Source organism: Ceratotherium simum, chromosome 37 (assembly GCF_057802395.1).
Source record: "Ceratotherium simum simum isolate JZ-2026a chromosome 37, ASM5780239v1, whole genome shotgun sequence".
Taxonomy (NCBI): Eukaryota; Metazoa; Chordata; class Mammalia; order Perissodactyla; family Rhinocerotidae; genus Ceratotherium; species Ceratotherium simum.
In genome coordinates, this window is record NC_141936.1 from 28,910,001 (window position 1) to 28,933,374 (window position 23,374).

Consider the following 23,374-nt stretch of genomic DNA (forward strand, 5'->3'; position numbering starts at 1 on the left):
GGGTGCACTCCCAAGCGCGCACGACCCAACGGCCGCTGGGCATACCCCCTCCCCACGGCCGCCGGTACCACGGTGCCGCGTGGCGCCCTGGCCTGGGGAGGCAGAGCCTGGGGGAGATGGGTCAGGTCCCAGACTCACTCCCAGGGGTCTTTGAACCTCCACGGCGCCGGGACCCGCTAGGTACCTGGATTGGGGGGGTTGGAAGAAAGGGGCGAGGTGGGGGGACCGCACCGCCGCCGGCGGAACGCAGACCTCGGCGCTGCCTGCCCGTGGTACCCGCCACCGCCGCCCGACGCCCCCCACTCCCGTGCCCCCCAACCCGGGGCGGGACTCTCACGGCCGACACACCACCCTCGGGCCCTCCCCGCACCCGCGGCCCAGGCCCCTCGCCGCGGAGGGCGTGTGGCTACGGCGGGAGGCGGGGCGCGAGCGGTCAGGGCGAGGAGGAATGAGAGACGGATGGGGAGAAACCTGGCGGGGGCGGGATCGAAGGAGCTGATGGCCGGCGACGACCGGGGAACCGTCCAGGGCAGGCGGCAGCGGGCACCCTGCGGGGGTCCACACGGCCACGCCGCTCGTCTCCAGACGCGCCGAGGGCGCGTCAGGGGGCGACCGGCGCCGGAGACGGAGGCCGTGGAGTGACCCCCGACTCGCCTCACCTCGAGGGAGATAGGAGGGCGGGGACTCGCCGGCGGGTGGGACGTGGTGACCTCAGACAGGGCGGGGGGCGGGGAGGGCGGCGGAAGGGGCTCACCGGAGAGACCACGGCGCCACCCTCCTCCTCCTCTGGACTACCGCGGAGGCGCGCCTCCCTCGCCTCTGGGCGCCTCCACCTCTCTTCTCTCCCTCTCTATTTTCTCGGGACCAGCGTGGCCGGGGCGCCCTGCCCCCACCACACAGATGAGGGGTACCCCAGCGGTTGCCCCAGTAGCGGGAGGCGCCGCTGCTTTCTCCGTTAATGATCCTTCTGCAGGTTCACCTACAGAAACCATGTTATGACTTATACTTCCTCTAGAGAGTCAAGTTCCACAGTCTTCTCAGTGCTGGGCCAGGGTCTTCGGCCAGTGGTCAATCGGAGGGCCTCACTAAACCATCCAATGGGTACTAGCGAGGGGCAGTGTGTACAAAGGGCAGGGACTTAATCAAGGCAAGCTTGTGACCAGCACTTACTGGGAATTCCTCCTTCGTGGGGAATAATTGCAATCCCCCTTCCCCATCAGGAATGGAGTTCAACGGGTTACCTGTGCCTGCCGGAGTAGGGTAGGCACACACTGAGCCAGTCAGTGTAGCTCGTGTGCAGCCCCAGACATCTAAGGGCATCACAGACCTCTTATTGTTCAATCTTGGGTGGCTGAATGCCACTTGTCCCTCTAAGTAGGTGGACGCTGACCGCTGTCGAGTAACTAGTTAGCATGCCAGAGTCTCCTTTGTTATGGGAATTAACCAGACAAATTGCTCCACCAACTAAGAATGGCCATACACCACCACCCACGGAATCGAGAAAGAGCTGTCAATCTGTCAATCCTGTCCCTGTCCTGCCAGGTGAGGTTTCCTGTGTTGAGTCAAATTAAGCCGCAGGCTCCACTCCTGGTGGTGCCCTTCCGTCAATTCCTTTAAGTTTCAGCTTTGCAACCATACTCTCCCCCACCCCCCCCCGCCCCCCCCAGAAGCCAAAGACTTTTGGTCAAGGGAATAACGCGGACACATTGCCAGTCGGCATCATTTATGGTCGGAACTACCACGTATAACGTCTTCGAACCTCTGACTTTCGTTCTTGATTAATGAAAACATTCTTGGCAAATGGTTTCTTTCTGGTCCGTCTTGGACCGGTCCAAGAATTTCACCTCTAGCAGCGCAATACAAATGCCCCCGGCTGTCCCTCTTAATCATGGCCTCAGTTCCGAAAACCAACAAAATAGACCCGCAATCGTATTCCATTATTCCTAGCTGCGGTATCCAGGCGGCTCCGGCCTGCTTTGAAAACTCTAAGTTTTTCAAAGTAAATGCTTCGGACCCCTTGGGACACTCAGCTAAGAGCGTGGAGGGGGTGCTGAGAGGCAAAGGGTGGGGACCGGTGGTGGCTCGCCCAGCAGCGGACAGCCCGCCCACTCCCAAGATCCAACTAGGAGCTTTTTAACTGCAGCAACTTTAATATACACTATTGGAGCTGGAATTACCGCTGCTGCTGGCACCAGACTTGCCCTCCAATGGATCCTCCAAGAAATTTGGATTTGGTAGACTTGCAGATGAAGGTGGTCATAACATTTTTACAAATCTCCTCAACTGTTTCCAGTTCATTCTGTGAATGAACATTTATGGGTAGCTGTTTATTGTTAGAGCATTGCCATAAAATCTCAGTCAAATACAAATTTTTTCAACTTACAAGGTGGTCATGTACCAATAAACCCTCTGGAAGTTGAAAATATCGTGTCAAAATGCATTTAATACACCTAACCTACCAAGCATTATAGCTTAGACTAGCCTACTTTAAACATGCTCCTAACACTTACATTAGCCTATAATTAGGCAAAATTGTCTAACACAAAGTGTATTTTATAACAAAATATTGAATATCTCATGTAATTTATTGAATACTGTACTGAAAGTGAAATACATAATGGTTATATGGGCACAGAATGTTGGAAGCGTATTGTTGTTTATCCTTGTGATCATGTGGGTGACTGGGAGCTGCGGCTTGCTGCTGCTACCCAGCATCTCAGGGAAGTATTATATCACATATCGCGAGCCTGGAAAAATATCAAAATTCAAAGTTCCGAGTACAGTTTCTATTGAATGTGTACTGCTTCTGCACCATCATAAAGTCAAAAAATCATAAGTTGAACTATGGTAAGTTGGGGACGTTCTCTACTTTGTTAACTCAGTCATTGAATTTCCAGGTCATAAAAGTTGTCATGCTCTGCAGTCACTAACTTTACAGTATTTTATTTTCTATTTTTCTGTTCATTTTCAAGCCCCCAAATTATGATAAGGTACCCATTCCTACTCCATTAATGGGCTCCATTTTGGGGGGATATCAATCTAAAGAGGTGAGTCTCAGCTCTTTTCAGGGGTAATTGGCAAAAAAGGTAGTACAAATTCTGAAATATATATATAAATATATAAAAATATGCATATATACATTATAAGAAGAGGAAAATATCTTTGAAGTTACTAATGACAATTTTTAAAGGGATGTAGAACCTTTTCTTATTTTTTTGTTTTATTTTTATTTATCTAAATTTTTACCTTTGTGGTGAATAATTTTAGGAAAAGTACACAAGCTTTTAAAATCTAGAATTGAGAGGAACTCTTCTCAATTACTTATTTTGGTTAACTCCATACGGAATAGGAATAAATACTAACTAAATAATAGGAATAAATAAATAACAACTAAATAATAAGAATAAATTCAGCAGTGATTTATTCACTTTTTAGATAAATATATTGGCTACAATATATTTGCAACTATGGTGTTTCAAGGAGCCATACACTGATTAGTTTAATATTGTGCATTTGGAGACAGGCTGTAGAGATGACTCCAGGTTCAACCACTTTGTTGTTGTATATCCTTTTTCAAATAACCTCTCTGTGCCTCAATTTGCAACTTGAAAAATCAGGAAATGCAATATATAGGAGTTTAAAGGTGAACACATATAACGCACGTGAAATACAGGCTAAAGTAGTAAAGACTTAATGTGCGGTAGATGCTATCATTTTTTCATCTGCAATTGAAAAGAAAGAATTTTGTGTTGAATTTTACAATTTTTTTTCTGGTTGTCTTTTTAAAATTTTATTGCAGTATCATTGTTTTATAACATTGTATAAATTTCAGGTATACATCGTTATACTTCTATTTCTTCATAGATCACATCATGTTCACCACCCAAATACTAATTACAAGCCATCACCACACACATGTGCCTAGTCATCCCTTTCACCCCGTTCCCTCTTTTCCTCTCCTCTGGTAACCACCGATCCAATATCTGTCTGTATGTGTTTGTTGTTGTTTTTATCTTCTATTTATGAGTGAGATCATATGGTATTTGACCTTCTCCCTCTGACTTATTTCGCATAGCATAAGACAATCAGTGTCCGTCCATGTTGTCACAAATGGCTGGATTTCATCATTCCTTATGGCTGAGTAGTATCCCATTGTGTATATATACCACATCTTTTTTATCCATTTGTCCCTTGATGGGCACTTAGATTGCTTCCAAGTCTTGGCTATTGTGAATAATGTTGCAATGAACACAGGGGTGCATGTATCTTTGTGCATTGGTGTTTTCAAGTTCTTTGGATAAATACCCAGCAGTGGAATAGCTGGATCATATGGTAGTTCTATCCTTAATTTTTTGAGGAATGTCCATACTATTGTCCATAGTGGCTGTACCAGTTTGCACTCCCACCAGCAGTGTATGAGAGTTCCCTTCTCGTCACATCCTCTCTGACACTTGTTCCCTGTGTTGTTAATTATAGGCATTCTGATGGGAATGAAGTGATATCTCATTGTAGTTTTGATTTGCATTTCCCTGATAGTTATTGATGTTGAACATATTTTCATGTGCCTGTTGTCCATCTGTATATCTTCTTTGGAGAAATGTCTGTTCAAGTCTTTTGCCCATTTTTTAATTGGCTTGTTAGTTTTTTTGTTGTTGAGATGTATGTTTTATATTTTGGATATTAACTTCTTATCAGATATATGGTTTGCAAATATCTTCTCCCAATTGTTTGGCTGTCATTTCATTTTGTTGGTGGTTTCCTTTGCCGTGCAGAAACCTTTTAGTTTGATGTAGTCCCATTTGTTTATTTTTTCTATTGTTTCCCTTGCCCAGTCAGACATGGTACCTGAAAATATGTTGCTAATACTGATATTGAAGAACATACTTCCTATTTTTTCTTCTAGAAGTTTCATGATTTCAGGTCTTACATTCAAGTCTAGCTATACCAAAACAGCATGGGATTGGCACAAAAACAGACACACAGACCAATGGAATAGAATTGAGAGCCCAGAAATAAACCCACACATCTATGGACAGCTAATTTTCGACAAAGGAGCCAAGAACATACAATAGAGAGAGGAAAGTCTCTTCAACAAATGGTGTTGGGAAAACTGGACAGCCACATGCAAACAAAATGAAAGTAGGCCATTATCTTACACCATACACAAAAATTAACTCAAAATGAATTTTACAATTTTAGAGCAAGAAATGTGCAATAATTCCACTAAATAGAAAAATTTTCAGACTGTATTTACTAATCACTGTTGTAAATTGACGTTCCATGGAAAAGGAAATTCCTCACTTCAAGCCCAAGTAGTACACAGAATAATTTAAAGTTTCTATCTACGTCTTCAGTATATATGAGACTTAAAGAACTTAATGTCCCCAGTTAACCTATTGCATAATTGTGTCCCAGAAGATGACTGAATTCTTCCCTGTGTGGGAGGTATCTGACTTCTTTTGAAGAAATGTAGAGCAAAAATATACAAGAATCAAGATTTGTCTCTCTATCATAAATTTTTATTATATTCTAATATATGATACCATAAGTGAAAAATGATAAATAAATCTTAGTATGGAGTGAAGCCATATGTGCCTGGTTTGTATTATTTCCTGTAATACCTAGGTCTGCATGACAACATTGTGCAAACATGCATGTGACTTGTTTTCTGCACCCCAACTTGTATGCGTTCATTTTGCAGTGGCTCCATCTTAGTGACTTTTCCGAAAGCTACTCTAATATTATGGTGGTCCAAAGTGTTGCCATCAAATACAAGTGATACAATGACACCATATCCTGCTCTCATAACCATTGCTTCAGCCAGCATAACATCCTGAGGAAATGATTTGAAAGGAAAACACTGTGTGGAATCAGAAGGCCTAAATAAAATCCTAATTCAATCCAAAATATATGAGCATTGGACCCATTTTATTCACCTTAAAATTGATGACCAGACTATCCTTAGTTCACCGCAAATTGATCCTTTTACAGTTCTAGTGGATCTTTTAAGGCTTACAATCAGCAAGCAATGCTCAAATATTATGTGAGATTGTGGTAGTGGTCAAGCAAATCTAAACCCAACATATATGAAGCAAAATCAATGTGATTTTTTCTGTTATTGTTTAAAATCAGAATATATTTAGTGAAATGATTTTTTAAATGCATTAGATAAATTAATTGTGAAAGTGTAGCTATGCATCAATACTAATTGTGATCAAAAGTCACTTTTTCAGAGAGAACTTACAGGCCCGCACCTCCTGCATTTAACTTTATGTTCAATGTTTAGCTACCTGTAAGTGAAAACTTCCTGTTAGCATAACCTTTGTCTATTTTCTAGCAATCTCCTGTGTTTGTTACTCTTCTTGTTTCATATAAGAAACACAAAATATCTCAGCTTAATTTATTGAATTACAATCTCTGTTAAAACTATTGGGAAACAACCTGACTTTGATGAAATTTTCCACTTAATCCACTAAATATCTGATTAATTTACTCTCATTTTTGTTAGACCAAATATTACTCCTGAAAAAAAATTTTGTACTGGTTGTTGATGATATATGGATATAGGTAAATTAACAACTTTGCAAATGACAGATCTATTACTGGAAACCATAAGCAAAAATACAAATGGGCAAGGAAGTGCAATTACGGGAAGACAATGTGGAGAAAAGTCAGTTTCCCTAAAGATTAATTATGAAAAACTTCTTGCTCAAGTAAAAATGGCATAGGTCTACCAGAGGTCTTAATGAAATCACAGTAGGGAAAGCAGTTTCTTCATTTTGCCTTAACACACTCTCTCATGCCTCACATGGAGGGATGCAGCTGTGAGCCCTGTCTCACATGGAGGGATGCAGCTGTGAGCCATGTCTCATGTGGAGGGATGCAGCTGTGAGCCCTCTCTCATGTGGAGGGATGCAGCTGTGAGCCCTGTCTCACATGGAGGGATGCAGCTGTGAGCCATGTCTGTTATGGAGGGATGCAGCTGTGAGCCATGTCTCACATGGAGGGATGCAGCTGTGAGCCATGTCTCTTATGGAGGGATGCAACTGTGAGCCATGTCTCATAAGGATGGATGCAGCTGCGAGCCCTGTCTCATATGGAGGGATGCAGCTGTGAGCCCTGTCTCATATGGAGGGATGCAGCTGTGATCCATGTCTCATATGGAGGAATGCAGCTGTGAGCCCTGTCTCATGTGGAGGGATGCAGCTGTGAGCCCTGTCTCACATGGAGGGATGCAGCTGTGATCCATGTCTCATATGGAGGGATGCAGCTGTGAGCCCTGTCTCATATGGAGGGATGAAGCTGTGAGCCATGTCTCATATGGAGGGATGCAGCTGTGAGCCCTCTCTCATGTGGAGGGATGCAGCTGTGAGCCCTGTCTCATGTGGAGGGATGAAGCTGTGAGCCCTGTCTCATATGGAGGGATGCAGCTGTGAGCCATGTCTCATGTGGAGGGATGAAGCTGTGAGCCTTGTCTCATATGGTGGGATGCAGCTGTGAGCCCTGTCTCGTGTGGAGGGATGCAGCTGTGAGCCCTGTCTCATATGGAGGGATGCAGCTGTGAGACCTGTCTCATATGGAGGGATGCAGCTGTGAGCCATGTCTCATGTGGAGGGATGCAGCTGTGAGCCATGTCTCATATGGAGGGATGCAGCTGTGAGCCTTGTCTCATGTGGGGGGATGCAGCTGTGAGCCCTGTCTCATGTGGAGGGATGCAGCTGTGAGCCCTGTCTCATGTGGAGGGATGCAGTTGTGAGACATCAGCAGCTGATATTCCCAGGCCCTAGCAGATGGATATTTGGGCCTTCGGTGGGAAACTGGGTGGAGCATCGACATATCCACTCCATATAACAGTCCACTAGCTATTGATTACCTAATATATGCACACTGTTCCCTCAAAGACTTAACATAGAAACTACCATGGGTTAGATATTTTTTCCATCTTTTAAAATTTGAGTTATGTAAGTGTGACACTGATTAAATGGTATATAATGCCATGCTCCCTGTGTGTGGAGAAGCTGGAATCTGAGCCTATGACTATCGGATTACAGATGACTATTTTGATCACTATGTAATGAGCATTAACTACTTTTAACACCATGCACTAAATGTACTGACAATCTAGTCAGCCCAACTCCATTGACAAATATGGCAGAGGTTACAAGTCAATGGGTCAATCCAAAAAACACTGTAGGCATGTATGAGGCCAACAATATTTTGTCCTTCCTGGGCACTTTTTCCTGGTCCTTCATCTCCAACTATTCATTGCCTACCTGTTGGGAGTATATCCAGAGGTAAATACCAGAGATAAAATCATAGTTCTTGTTCTCACGTGACAGATTTAGGGGAAATTAATCTTCAGGAAAACATACATAAAATACATGATCGCACAAAAATGTCACAATCTAGCTGGAGCCACTGGGGTGAAGGTCACTTTTAGTTCTGTGTTTGCCAAAGACAAAACCAAACAAAAACTTATGTTGTAGAACCACATATCTGTCACTGATAACATAGGATAAGGTCTGTTTTGTACTGATTTGCTTTGTTTTGTTTTGTTTTTGGTATATGTGTATGGATGGAGTTTTATGGGAGATGATTTTCAGCTATCAGAAAATGTTTATAATGAACTAGATTAAAGTTAAAAAATGCCCAAAATTGGACAGTTCTTTTTGAGGCATAGACTAAAAACTTAAAGGTGAAAAGACAAAGCCTATAAATGGGGTATAAAATAGATTTTAAATTACATTTCTCCTATCCAATTAGTTAAACAATCAAACAAAATTCTAAATACAATAAAATATTAGAAGTTCAACAGAGAATTTGGGTTCACATTCCATTCATTTTCCTTATCTTTGTAATAAAACACGTTACTTTGTGGTATAAAAATAGGTTGTTTCCTCTATTTGCGTGGCAATTCAATGTCAATTTCCCTTTTCCTTGCCCTCATTAAATTGTTGGTAAGGTGGTACATTTAATGAAAAAATTGACGTTTGCATCATAATGAATATGTTATTTTTTATTTTGTACACTTAATAGACAAATCAAGCACGTGATTCAATTTTTTAAACAATCAGAAAAATTATGTTTTATTTGGTTCCTCTGGTAAAACATACAATTGTATAAATGATTCACAGTAACAGGGATGAACTTTATTGAAACTTCCATACAATTTTCCTGTCTTTGCTGTAAAAGATGACATGAGTGGAGCCATATTTAAACAGAGCCAGAGAAGCCACTTCAGAGGAATTGCCTTGCACATCTTATTTTCTTTATCTTCCAAACTCTACCAAACCACAAACATTCAAAGAAGTCAGCAAAGACAAGAACATACTGTTTGTAGGAACTGAGGAAATTGGACTTTGCTGACGACTGAATTACTAACCAATCAATGAAGCACAAATCCAGCCTTTTACCTGATGGCCAAATCTCAAGTGAATCTATGAAGTATAAACCTAGCCTTACCTCATCTGGCACCAATGAACTCTTCTTGATACAACTTACCTCATCTTTATCCCTTTTTCCGTAAGAACACTGAGCTCCTTTCCTGTAATGAGGATGCTATTTGGGTTTCCACCTGCATCTGTGCTCCCTGAATTACAATTCTTTGATCCCAAACAAATACTTTGCCTCTTAAATTGGTTTCTGTTTTTGTAGGTTGACATTGTTGTAATAAAAACATTTCAAATTTCTGAAATGTGTTCTTAAAAAAATGATACACCTAGTTCTTGGGCAATTGAAAATAAAAATAAATAATTAGCAAAACATACAATACTGACTCACTTAGCACCATAACAAAGTGCTCTAGAGATTCTTTTAAAAGGAACTAAGAATCAAGTGTTTAACTTAAAATACATTAAACCTACCTCCATCAAAGGTGGATACACTGAAATATTCCAGTTGTCATGTTCCACAAGGCTTTAGTGACACCTTTAGAGAAAAGTGATAGCCCCATCCCAGGGGAGGTCTTGGAAAACTCTGAAATCCCTGAGTCAATCACAGAAAGTTGGCCTATTTGGAATTCATATTTCTTGTCCAGTCATCACTTCTTTATAAATTTTACCCCATCTCCTAGTTTGAATGGAAACTGAGCACTAACCCTCTCAAGTGGAAATGCTTAACATGTCCTCCCTTTTAAGGTCAGTCTGTTGGTGTGATAAACTGCTTGCTCTTTAATGCTTTGCCCTGGATATTGTTTACCCACTCCCTTTAAACAATATCTTTTAAGGCTCTTGCTAGGGAAGGGCACAACCCACTATCCCCTCATTGAGATGATTCTCATGACTACCAGCAACTGCCACTCATTTAGAGACAACATCAGCATCATGACTTTCTTTCCTACTGGAATTCTTGTCCTCAGCTATGTGACCAATCCATCTTTCTTCTTATCACCTGATTATCTCACTTATTCTTAGCCATAATTTGGCTTTTTTATTACCCAAAACTAAACCATTTCTTAAATTACTATTTTGAGCCACTAAATCTCTAAGTATTACTTCCCATCAGTCCACATAGCTCAAACAATTCTATTATACTGCATTTTTTAAAAAATCTGGATTTCTAGTCATTGTTTGATCCACCTGCCTCATATGTATTGATTTCCCTTCTCAAAAATCTGAAACTTTAGCAACCATCGTTTCCTTGCCTCTACCCCCAACTCTACCAACAGAGCTAAGCCTCAACCCAAAATGAACCCTGCCTTTCACCATATGGGACTGAGCCCAAACTGCTGACTGGTCTTAAAGCAGAGTGAGCACACTGGCAGCTCAGTGTCACAGTAAATCTATGATATCCTACTTCAATGAGGCACTCATTTTTGCTTTCAAATCTACCTGTATGTCTTCACTCAGCTATCAATCTCATTTTATAAGATAAGAATAGAATGTCCTTGCCACTTCATTCAAACCTCTACCTACATTCTCTATGGTAAATAAAAGCTGTTGAAATTTTCTCAGAAACATAAGCCATATAGGCCTTCTGGTGAGAATTTGTACAAGTCGTAACTGCATTTCTTTAAACCCTCATCATATTGCAATGATCTTCTCCCTTCTGCCTCCAATAATATATAAAATATTTTCCCTATTGAAAGCTGATACCCTCATATTTGCCCCAGATTCCTTCCTTTTAAACCTCAGGCTGTCAGTTTTCACTCCCTCTATTGATTCCTTAAATTTTTACTAACTAATGGAACCTCACTGCTAGTGTTCATACTTATTCAGATGATAAAATCTTGCATCTTGCAAAATTACAACTACCCCTCCAACATCAGCACTTTTGTCTCACCCTTTTACAATTGCATTTCTCAAGATAATTGTTTGTACACACAATTTCTTTCATTTCCTTACAAGCCATTCCCTCTCTCACTGTCACCAGTCTTGTGTGTGCCCTCCCCAGTCCAAGCCCTTTCCCTCATGCACATCTTCTTTTCCTTCTCAGAACACTCTCCTCCCTTAGATGAGTCTGTACAACCACCTCACGAATGCCCTCCCACCTCTGTGGCTATTCCTTCTTACTTCCTTTTCAGGTTCCTCTTCTTCACTTAAAAATTATGATTCGAAATTCCTCCATGCTCTAGTCTGCACTTCTATTTTCTTGGTTTACACTTTCTCCCTGGGAATCTTATCCATTCTCATATTTTCAAATATCATCTATGTGTTGAAAACTTTCAATTTTTTAATTATCAGCCAGGATACTCCTCTGAGCTCCAGATGCATACATCCAAATGTCCATTTAGGATCATTTCTTGAAGTCCTCATATGTGGATCAATAATATTTCTACACATATGAAGAGCCAGGGACTTACCAAGTTTAATACACTAGAAAGAAGCTTTTGCTAAGATAATTTATGTCTGGTTAAATATAAGGCACCATCAATATACTAATCAGAGGTGAACAAGGTAAGATATTTGATTGTTTTTTTAGTGTTCCACCCAAAATCCCAGACCAATGATGTATTTCTCCCTATATCACCCACTTCTCACCCTATCTCAGATTCCAATGCATCATTTTCTTTCTACCCAACGTTTGAACCAGATGGATCTGATACGAACTAAATCATCCTCAGAGGTCAAGTCCTCGGAGAAGAGGAAATTTGAGGGCTGAAAGAAGGGTAAGAGAACCCAAGGACATGTGGTAAAAAGAAATTGCATAAGCCAGAAGGTCAAAGTGCATTTACCCCTGAAACTCAAGGGTAGGTAGGGAATCTATCACATGTCTGTGAAGAGACTACAAACTGGTGCCACTGCAAGGGAATGAGTGAACGAGTCCAGAATTTCCATCCTCGACCTCTCCATCATGAAGCTCTTCCTATGATGGATTACATCATCAAAGCTAAAATCAAGTCAACCTCCTCTCCTATGTGGGCTACTGCAATGGCCCCAGCAATTCTTTCTCTCTATCAGTCTTTTCTCTAAACTGCAATAATACTTACAAATGCAAAACACATCATGTTATTCCCTAATTGATACCATTTCATAATCAATTATTCCTCTTAATGTAAAATCCAATAGCCCTACAGGGCTTTTAATGAACTTCATAGACTAGCTCTTGCTTTTCTCTTTAGAATCATTTTCTTCTTCCATTCCCAGCTTCCTCATGTTTCCCCTCCTGCATTTATGCCATGCTCCCTGCCTGGACTATCATTTCTAGTCTTCTTATCCTCATCCTTGAAGTGTAGGTTAAATCACTAGGTAAACATAGAGAGCTTTCCTAACCCTCTATGTTGATTCAGACCTTATTGTTCTATGCCCATGCACCAGCTTGCACTTTATTTTTTCATAGGAACCATCACAAATATAAATAAATTCATTTTTTACTTTGATGATTTATTACATTTTTCTCTCCCTTTGAAGACTGGAGGCTCCATTAAGGCAAAGTCTTCCTTGGCTATTTCTATATGAACCTAGACTGCAGCAAGGAGACTGGCATATATCAAGGGAATGAAAATATTTGCAGAATCAATGAATAGAATAATGGGCAGGATTAGTGGAGTTCTTCTAAATATTAGCAGAATAAAAGAAAATTTGAAAGTGATTTAAGCCTGGTAATGTATAGTCTTTGACTTCCAAGGCTCACAATAGCATATAAAACTTTTTATGGTTTGTTCCTTTCCTTTCCCTTCTTGTCCCTTCTCTCCCCTTCCCTTCCCTTCCTTCCCTCCTTCTTTCTTTTCCTCTTTCTTTTTCTTTTTTTCTGTTTGTCTCTCTTTCTGTCTTTCTCCTTCTCCTTCTCCCACTGCCTCTCTTTCCAATTGTCCTTTCCCTCAACCTTCCCTGCTTCCTTGTTTTCCTAAAATTTCATTAAACAAAAAACAGTAAAATTCTAAATTACTGTAGACAAATCCTTGACACTTCAAAAATCCTTCTTTGCTCTTTCTTGTTATTAGCAGATAATTTAGGTCAACACACAATTCACGTATCATGTCTTTTCTAATACATTCATTCTACAGATATTTAAAAAGCACCAATAGCACAGGAAGTTGAGTCTACAAGGCCAGTCTCCTCACAGTACTTAAAAAATGTATAACTTTCTGTACAAAGGCTTTATGATCACAAGAGAAATCCCACTGTAGAATCTGAAAGGAATGTGTGTGTAATGATCATGCAATGGAATTATACAATCAGATTCCTGTCAGAAGATGGAAGAAAGTGTATAAAGACAAGATTCCCTGTAAAATGGTTTGATAGAGCCAATTTATCTTCTGACCAGTTGTTGGAAAGGAGCCATAAAGAAGCTATTTCATTACAGCTTGTGGAATTCTACATAATGCTAATGATGACATTTAGGTTTGAAGTCTCTGAACTGCCACTCACTTATCCCTGAACTTAATCCACTATATATTCTGTGCTGATTTTCCTTAACAAATAAAGAAACTTTCTTTCACTCTTACTTGATAGATGCCACATTTCCTTGTCATAACTTTTTTAACAGCCTCTTTGAAGTCTTTGTTTCTTAAGCTGTAGATAACAAGGTTTAGCAATGGGGTGACCACGGTGTAGAAGACAGAAATGATCTTGCTGATTTCAGTTGACAGGTGGGTATTGGGCTGAACATACATTGGAGATCATGGACCCATAGTAGATAGTGACAACAACCAAGTGGGAGTCACATGTGGAAAATGTCTTCATCCTGCCAGAGGCTGAGGGAATTCTCAGTTCTTCATATTACATCATTTATTATAATTTTCCCCAACCAAAATTCTGTTAATTTAGGCATTAACATCTCCATTTTTCCAATATGAAAAGTAGTTTTCATAGATGTAGAGAATAACCTTCTCAAGCAGTTAGTGATGGGATCAGATTTGAGGCCTGTGTGACTGCTTCAAATTTCTAGTTATGACAATATTCCAAGTTTGCTAATTTTTTGGTAAATATCTTGCTCTGTGTACCATGCCTTATTCAAATGAAATAGTGTAATTATTACTCTTTTGCAAAAGATCAGGCTTAATTTCATATTTCCGAGTAGGTCAAATCATACTGAGATTAGAGGGGATGTCTATTTCTTCCCCTTGTGGTTCAGTGTCTTGTTGTTTTGTTTTTTTTTTTTTTTAGAATAGATGGCAGCAGAATAAAGCAAGTGCAGAGATGGTCCACTAGAAAATCAGGTGTGAGCAAGAGGAGGCTCCTGATTTATAGCTGATACGAGTGTACTTATCTTCTTCAGACTTAATTGCTTAAGTAGAGCAGCAAAACTAAAATCATACACTAAGTTTTGAATAAAAAAATCAAAAAGAGGTAAAAATGAATACATTTTCCTTTCTTGAGAATTTTTCTAGCTTTTTTTGTTGTTTATTGCAGTAACATTGGTTTATAACATTGTATAAATTTCAGGTACGTCATTATACTATTTCTGCATGGATTACATCATATTCTCATGTTCACCACCCAAATACTAATTACAGTCAATCACCACACACATGTGCCTAATTATCCCTTTTGCCCTCCTTCCTCCTCCTTCCCCTCTGGTAACCACTAATCCAATCTCTATCTCTATATGTTTGTTTGTTGTTGTTATTATCTACTACTTAATGAGTGAAATCATATGGTATTTGTTAGCTTTTATGCCTACATCTTTCCTTGGAATTTTTATGTATAATTCAATTTTTATAGCCTTTTCTCTTTCTCACCTCAATTCTAGCAATTTGTTCTTTCCTTCACTCACTCTCCCAAACAAGCAAAAACTGTGACTCTGACACTTCTTACATTTCAAATATATGTTTGATTTCTTCATTTACTCCCTCTCCATATGGGATTTCCTGCTTTTTTTGTGCACATCTCTCTGAGGGAAGCACTTGATGCCATATTATGTCCAAGATATTGATTTGAGTAATAATCTTAGGTTACTTATTTTTCTATAGTAAATAAAAATTTATGATTTGTTGAAATTATCCATATTTAATAAGTTAACATCAACTGTTATATCATGTAACTTTTGTAAGCATGAATAAAACTGTGAAAAAGAACTTACCATGGAGAAATGGAAACTCACTTTTGTAGGTGTTTAGTTGACAAATGCTAACAACAAAAAATGCGTAGTCAGAAATAAATGTGCACAATATCACTGGACATGGATGGTAGATGGGATTGTAGACATCCTCTGCTTTTCATAGCTTTCTAGAAATAAAAACTGATGACCTAACAGATAAAAATAAAACATGTAGTCACCATCATCGTAACACAATCATTCCATCAAATCATGTTCACTAAACTTCTATTTAATGGCAGTGCAGCTGGGTATTAAAATGCTTTGATGATTAAAACAGAAGATTCTACAACTATGTAGTTAAAGTTTAGTGAGTGTGCAAACAATAGACCAACAAACTCTAACTTGAAATCTGATGTCATATTGTGATTACTGCTTTAGAAAAAAAGTAGAATAAAGGGATTAAGAGACAGGTGGATAAGAGTACTCAAAAGAAGCCACTATGCAGAGGCAATATTCAAGCAGTTCTTGTTAAAGAACTATCACCTAAGATTGAAAAGCAAATAAAAAGTAAAACCTATTTAGTTTCTCAGGACAACAACAATGAGACCGGTGTTTGCGAGGCACAGCGCATTAGGGCACTTGTGTAGGAAATACCAGACCATGAGAAGGACTTGGATTTTGTTATGGGTAAGACAAAAAGACAGTGAGAGTGCCACAATTTTAGGTATATGTCTGGAACTCACACAAGATGCTATGGGTGAGTAGAGAGTTACAAGGAGGAGAGTGTAGGGTACTAGTTAGGAAGGAATCAAAACAGCCCTGGACAGAGATTACAGCAGTGTGTCTAAGCGGGGGCATCAGAGTTATTCATGGGGGATAGACTCTGTACTCATTTAATGTTGATGTTTCTTTTTGTGAGAATAAAGTTCGATAATAAATGCACATCCCTTAGCATAGACCTTGGCTGTGATTGCAGTGTGCCTAGAAATCATTATTCTAACCTATTATGACCTTTGCTAGGGTGCTGATATAGGGACATCTATGAAATAGTTGCACATCTCATTATTTGTTCATGTCTGGCTCTCTCACCTGACTTTAGAGTTTGTCCATTTTTGTTGGGTATTGTCCTGATTTTAAAACAGAAAGCCCTAAAGCCTAGGCAAATCAGGATGGTTGGTCACCCACTCACGGATAGGGTAATACCTGATGAACCGTTCATTCTCTGTGGCCTTTTGCAGTGACTATTGATCCCAACTCTGGTATTGGTTCCCCTACATTAAACTCAATATTTATGGGGTTAAAATCAAAAGTATCCATGCCCTTTCCCTGTTTCTCTAAGTTAAATTCATATGAAAATATCAGTTTCTTAAACCTTTGTATCCCTGAGCTTCAGGAAGCAAATAGAACTTACAAACTGTAAAAGCCCAGGTGGCCTCATGCTGGGCTCACACTAAAACTTTGGCTAATTATGGGTCCTTGAAGTTTATTACAAAGAAACTGATGTCCAGAGAATATCAAGAAGCTGAAGCTTCCCACACCCCAACTTCTTGGCTTCCTGGCTCTGGAATCTACCATCCATCAAGGAGGCAGACAACCCAGGAGACCCACCTGCAGATTCCCTCATCATGCCTTTCCTCTCCCTGCAAGCAGCCTCACAAAGCCAAATGCAGGCTGGTGGGAAGGTGCCCACCTGCAAGGCCACACGTTCCTCCCCCGCTGCCTAAACCCCTAATACAAACAACTACCTTTTTCCCTTTGAGGAGATGGATTTGAATTTTAGCTCCCATCTCCTCATCTGGCTGCCTTTCAATAATAAAAAACCCTTTCCTTGCCATAAGCTTGGAGTTCCTTTTTTTTTTGGCTCCCCTTGTGCAACAGGTTGAAGAAACTGTGTTTGTGTCTGGTAACAAATATAGTCACATAGTGGTTCTCAGCATTTTATCTGCCTGACAAAATGAACCAAAGTTTTGCCTTAAAAAGCAAAATAAATATGATAATTCATACCGATAAAATGTGGCCAGTTTAGTCTAAAAATCAGTCTTTAGGGGCCGTCCCTGTGGCATAGCGGTTAAGTACGCGTGCTCCACTGCTGGTAGCCCAGGTTCAGATCCCGGGTGTGCACCAACACACCACTTGTCAGGCCATGCTGTGGTGGCATCCCACATAAAGCGGAGGAAGCTCAGCATGGATGTTAGCCCAGGGCCAGTCTTCCTCAGCAAAGAGAGGAGGATTGGCATGGATGTTAGCTCAGGGCTGATCTTCCTCACAAAAAAATATAATAAAATAAAAATAAAAATCAGTCTTTAGCATAGGTGTCCTGCAAATACACGAGAAGAGCCTCTTGGAGTATTTTCCTAATTCCTTTGTTTAATCTAGATTTAAATTCAGGGGAAGAAAGATATCAACCTGTCATCCCAGGAGGAGTGTTTCCCAGAGCAAGTGCTGAATGGAGAGAGCTGGCTCTAAGTATTCCATGTTTAGTAGAGAGAGACAAGTTCACTTTTTCCTTTGGTCCTCCAGGGACCACTTGTGTCCTGGTATTTTAATGAGTACAGAAATCTAGAAAAGAAAATAGTATTCACATAGTATTTTGTTTCTCTATTTCTTTGAGTTCAAATTTTTGTATAGGTTCATATAATTTCAATAGGTTTATCTTAATATATGTAAATAGGGTTATGTTAATTTATAAATCAATGAGCCATTTTGAGACGTGATTAGATGAATGTTCTGCGAAAGTATAATTTTCCCAAAGCTAAATACATGACTCTTACACAGATATGGAATGAATGAACATCTATCAAAGGCTTATTTAACTTACCCATGAGGGAACAAATGGGTGTTAGAACTGGTTCAAAAAGCATTTGAGTTGAACAGGGCTTTTTATAAACCTTTGAGAAAGCCACACTTAAATAAATGTTATTGATTTTTATTTATAATTTTGCTCTTTGTTGCTTAATATGAAAAATATTTGGGCTGGAGTTGTATATTTCTTTTCTAACCCATGGAAGGCTATTGCTATCTGGAATTGGGTATTTCCCTTTCCCAGGTAAGTGAGGCTCTGATACTACCCCCACCTGGTTAGGTTCTGGTTAATAGTTTTCGCTGAGGGCAGGCTTGTTAAGAAGAACAGAATTCTCTGGTGCATTTCAAATTTCTTTTTTTCCTCTCCCACAGCTGGAAGCCTGAGAAGATGCCAAACATTTGGTGTCAGGAGAAAAAAAAAACAAACTTCTTATTGCTTGGGTTTTTGTTTTCAGCTACAGTAAAACTGGTTGATTTCTTACTTCATTACTGGACACAAATATACATGTTAACATGCAACTTCACAGATTCTGTGCCCTGATTAGTGGTAAATAGTAAGTCAAACACAGATGTGTTTACTCAAAAACTAAGTGACCTTTGAGCAGGCCTGTTAAACAATGCTCCAAAATAACACTGAAAGGACAGACTGCTCTCCCTTTGCCTTATTTTCTCTTGTAGTTAATTTTTCATTACACTTGGACTAGAATCAACATAAAATCTCAGTTAGAGACTTTTTCTGTTAGAAACAATTGTGATGATGATAACAATGAGCATTGATACAGCACTTCAACGGGACAGATACTCTTCCAGGTAGTTTACAAATATTTCATTGAATTCTTCCAATAATGCTATAAAATAAGCAATGTTATTATGCACATTTTATAGAAGAGGGACATGAAGCTTGTTGATAATGGTAATCCAATATCACAACATGGGTAAGGAGTAGAAAAGGATTAAAACACACACAGACAAAATTGGGAATTGGTGAGTTTATAGCTATCAGAGTATTGACATCCAGTTCTGGGTGGAGTAAAAATTGTTCAGATGGTTTATTTAAGGAAGTATTTTTCAAAGTGTAATTAACAAGCCCTTTGAGGGATTCAGATGTTCCCTAAGGTTTAAGAACCTGAAATCTAAGGTGATTTAGACAAAAATTCTTCCACTGTGCTACAACAGGACAGTTAAATCTTTCTTTAAAACATTAACATTGTTTGCATTCCTGTAGAATGTAAAAGCTCATAGATTGATGGGCTGTTTTGAAGTTTAAGTATAATGCATGTAAATGCATTTAGAACGCTGAGCATATTTGCTAGCATGTAGAAATGCCTAATAAATAAAATCTATTATTATTATTATCACACAATTAGGAAAAATGGACAATCTGTCTATTTCAGGCAATTAAGTCACATTTGTTCAGTTCAAGGAGTGGGATTCCAGTTACTGCCTCTGATAAATCCATTCATTTGCTGTTATCCTTAATACTGACACATCTATTCACTTTCCCATTCAGGGTTCTTTTGCTTTTAGCAAAACCTGGGAGGTAAATTAGGTAAGCACCATTTACTCTTAAGAAATGTTGAAATCCATGTTCCTTTGCCAAAGGTGATTTGCCTTTGAAAGTGTCATTCCTCCGGGACAGGTATTTTGTAGGTGTAGGAAACTTTAAGTGGTCCTATAGGACTTCTCAATAAATGCAGCACAAGGCCCAGAGCAGACAGCAGTACCCTCAACACTGATGTAAGCAAACATTTGTACCCAAACCATCAGAAAGATCCAGTACCACACATATGTCTCATGGATTATGACTCTCTACTATGAAGACGAGTTCAATTTGTTCCAGAATTATTTTTCCATTATGTTAGGCAGTCATTTCAAATTAGTTATATTTATTATGTGTTTGGTATTTTGCACGTGAATTTTGAGTTGCAGAATAACCTTTGTAAAACTGTTTACTATTCTCCTCACCTAGTGTTAGGATGAAAAGAAGGAACATAATTGCTAATATTCTGCCAATTACACCATCAAGAATGTTTTCTTCTCTTAAGATTGATGAAATTGACATAAGTAAATGCAGTCATGGAAATCTCATTATTTCCATTCATTTATATGTTGGGTTTGTCGCTTATATAGTCCTGTTCTCTATAATGTCATGTTTCATTGTATTGATATGCTACACTTCTTTATTAATTCTGTTCTTGTTGGGCATTTGGATTGTTTTCAGTTTGTGGCTACTATGAATTAAACTGCTATAACATTTCTATACTTGTCATTTAATGGACTCAACTTTTGTTTCTGCCTGGTAAGTAGACCCTAGTGGAATTATTACCTCATAAGTTACAAGAATGTTGAGCTGTACCACATAACACCAAAGTTTTTCCCAAAGTTTCTATGCTGATTTATACCCAATAGGCAATGCTCAGTTGAGAATTGAGAATGCCGGTTTTTCCACATCTTTGCCAACACTGGTATTGTCAGTCCTTTTAATTTTAGCTATTACCATGTGTAGTTTTCCATTGTAGATTTAATTTCTCTTTCTCAGAAGGTGACTGATCTGTACCCACATTTTTATATGCTTGACAGACATTGGATATCATGCCACTCAGAAACAAAGATGTTGCTAACCATCTACTTACAAGCTGGGATAAGAAAGTGATTTCTCTAAGACATGTGCGTGAGATTCTCTCTCAAGCCCTAAATGGCCCTGTGCAAAACCCACTTTGGGATGGCGATCCTTAGGAGCTGGAAATAAGGAAGACTGGGCATGAAGTTACTTCCAGGAATGTGTGTTACACAAATTTTAACTCAGCTGTAGTAATGATTGCCTCTAAGAAACAAAGATGTTTCTTACAAGCCGGGATAAGAAAGTGTGTTCTCTAAGGCATTTGAGAGTGGTCCTGTCTCAAGGCTCCACACAGCCATGATTCCAAACCTGCTTTAGAAAGGCGATCCTGGGCCAAGCCCTGTGGCTTAGCGGTTAAGTGCGTGTGCTCCGCTACTGGCGGCCTGGATTTGGATCCTGGGCATGCACTGACGCACCACTTGTCCAGCCATACTGAAGCGGCATCCCACATACAGCAACTAGAAGGATGTGCAACTATGACATACAACTATCTACTGGGGTTTTGGGGAGAAAAAGGGAAAATAAGGAGGAGTATTGGCAATAGATGTTAGCTCAGGGCTGGTCTTCCTCAGCAAAACAAAAAAAAAGAGGAGGATTGATATGGATGGTAGCTCAGGGTTGATCCTCCTCACAAAAAAAAAAAAAAAAAGAGAGAAAGGTGATCCTTACAAGCTGGAAGGAAGGAGTTGGGCACAAAGTTATTTCCAGGAATTGTTGTTATACTTAGTTTAGCTCAGCTGTAGTAATGCTTGCCGCTCAGATACAAACATGTTCCTAGCCATCAACTTAGAATCTGGTATGACAAAGTGTGTTCTCTGTGGCTTGTGAGTAAGATTCTGTCTCAAGGCACTCACAGTCCTAATTCCAAACCTGCTTTGGGAAGGCGATCCTTAGCAGCTGGAAGGAAGTGAGATTGGGCATGATGTTACTTCCAGGAATGGGTTTTATCCATAGTTTAACTCAGCTGTAGTAATGATTGCCACTCAGAAACAAAGATGTTTCCTACTATCTACTTACACGCCAGGATAAGAAAGTGCCTTCTCTAAGGCATGTGATTGACATGCTCTTTCAAGGCCCTTCAAGGCCCTGTGCAAAAGCTGCTTTAGGAAGACGATCCTTAGGAGCTGAAAGGAATGTGAAACTTCTTCTTAAACTTCAAAGTTTAATATATATATATAAAGAATTTCTATCAAATCAATGAGAAAAGAGAGATAGCTCTCTTTCCCCACTCTAAAAAATCATGGGAAGCACTTGAGTATTGCCCAAAATGGCAATATGTTCCAAACAGGGTTGAGAAGGTGGTCTTTACGAGCTGGAAGGAAGAGAGATTTGGCATGAAGTAATTTCCAGGAATGGGTGTTATTTCTAGAACTGCTCATCTGTGGTAGTGATTGCCACTTATATAGAAACTTGTTCCTGGACATCTACTTAGAAGCAGGTATCAGAAAGTGGCAGGGATCAGAAACTGCCTTCTCAAAGAAATGTGAGATTCCTTCTCAAGGAAGGTGCCCTCTTCCTTCAAAGAGAGACTGGGCACAAAGTCATTTCCAGGAATGGGTAGCTCAGCTGTAGTAATGAATGCCTCTCATATACAAATGTGCTCTTATACATCTAATTAGAAACAGGGATCAGATAGTTATTCTCAAATAAATGTTCCAAACCATGTTCCAAACCTGGTTGAGGAAGCTGGTCCTTATGAGCTGGAAGGAAGAGAGGTTAGGCACGAAGTTATTTCCAGGAATGGGTGGTATCCATAGTCTAACTCAGCTGTAGTAGTGATTGCCACTCAGATACAAAGATGTATCTTACCATCTACTTACAAACTAGGATAAGAAAGTGCCTTCTCTAACACATGTGAGTGAGATTCTCTCTCAAGGCACTACATGGCCCTGTGCAAAACCTGCTTTGGGAAGGTGACACTTAGGAGCTGGAAGGAAGGGAGATTGGGCATGATGCTATTTCAAGAATGGGACTTAGACAAAGTTTAATATATATATAAAGAATTTCTATCAAATCAATGAGAAAAGAGAGATAGCTCTCTTTCCCCACTCTAAAAAATCATGGCAAGCACTTGAGTATACATGATATCCATAGAACCAAGGATCCTCCTCCCCACAGAACCAAAGGACTGACAATACCAGTCAATACCAATACAAAACTTGCAATTTGGACTCGTCAAAAGTGAGGGGTCCCTTACTCAAGACGATCTGGTGTTAAACTTCCTTCCCCAATCATTATAAATGTTTAGAACACTGTCATAAATGTTTAAAACCATAAATACTTGAAGCCCACCAATCAAAACCTGCCCAGCCAGCATTTCTGTGTGCCAGCCTTTTCTCTCTAACCTCAATGATTTTTGCTGCAACATGTTGCCATCGATCAGAACATGTTTTCTGTTCATGTCTTCCATCCACAAATGTAAGGCTTTTTCTACCTTAACTAAGCAATTATAATTCACAGGGGCCACGGCTTTTGCAATTTGAGGTGCAACAGCAAAACTAGCACATATTTCTTTTTTCTTCTTCACAATTT

At 39.8% G+C, this 23,374-nt stretch overlaps 1 pseudogene; it reads right to left on the reverse strand.

Moving 5' to 3' along the window:
* Nucleotides 1–956: 956 nt before the first annotated feature.
* LOC147912325 (18S ribosomal RNA) lies at nucleotides 957–2,381 on the reverse strand (annotated as a pseudogene).
* Nucleotides 2,382–23,374: the final 20,993 nt, after the last annotated feature.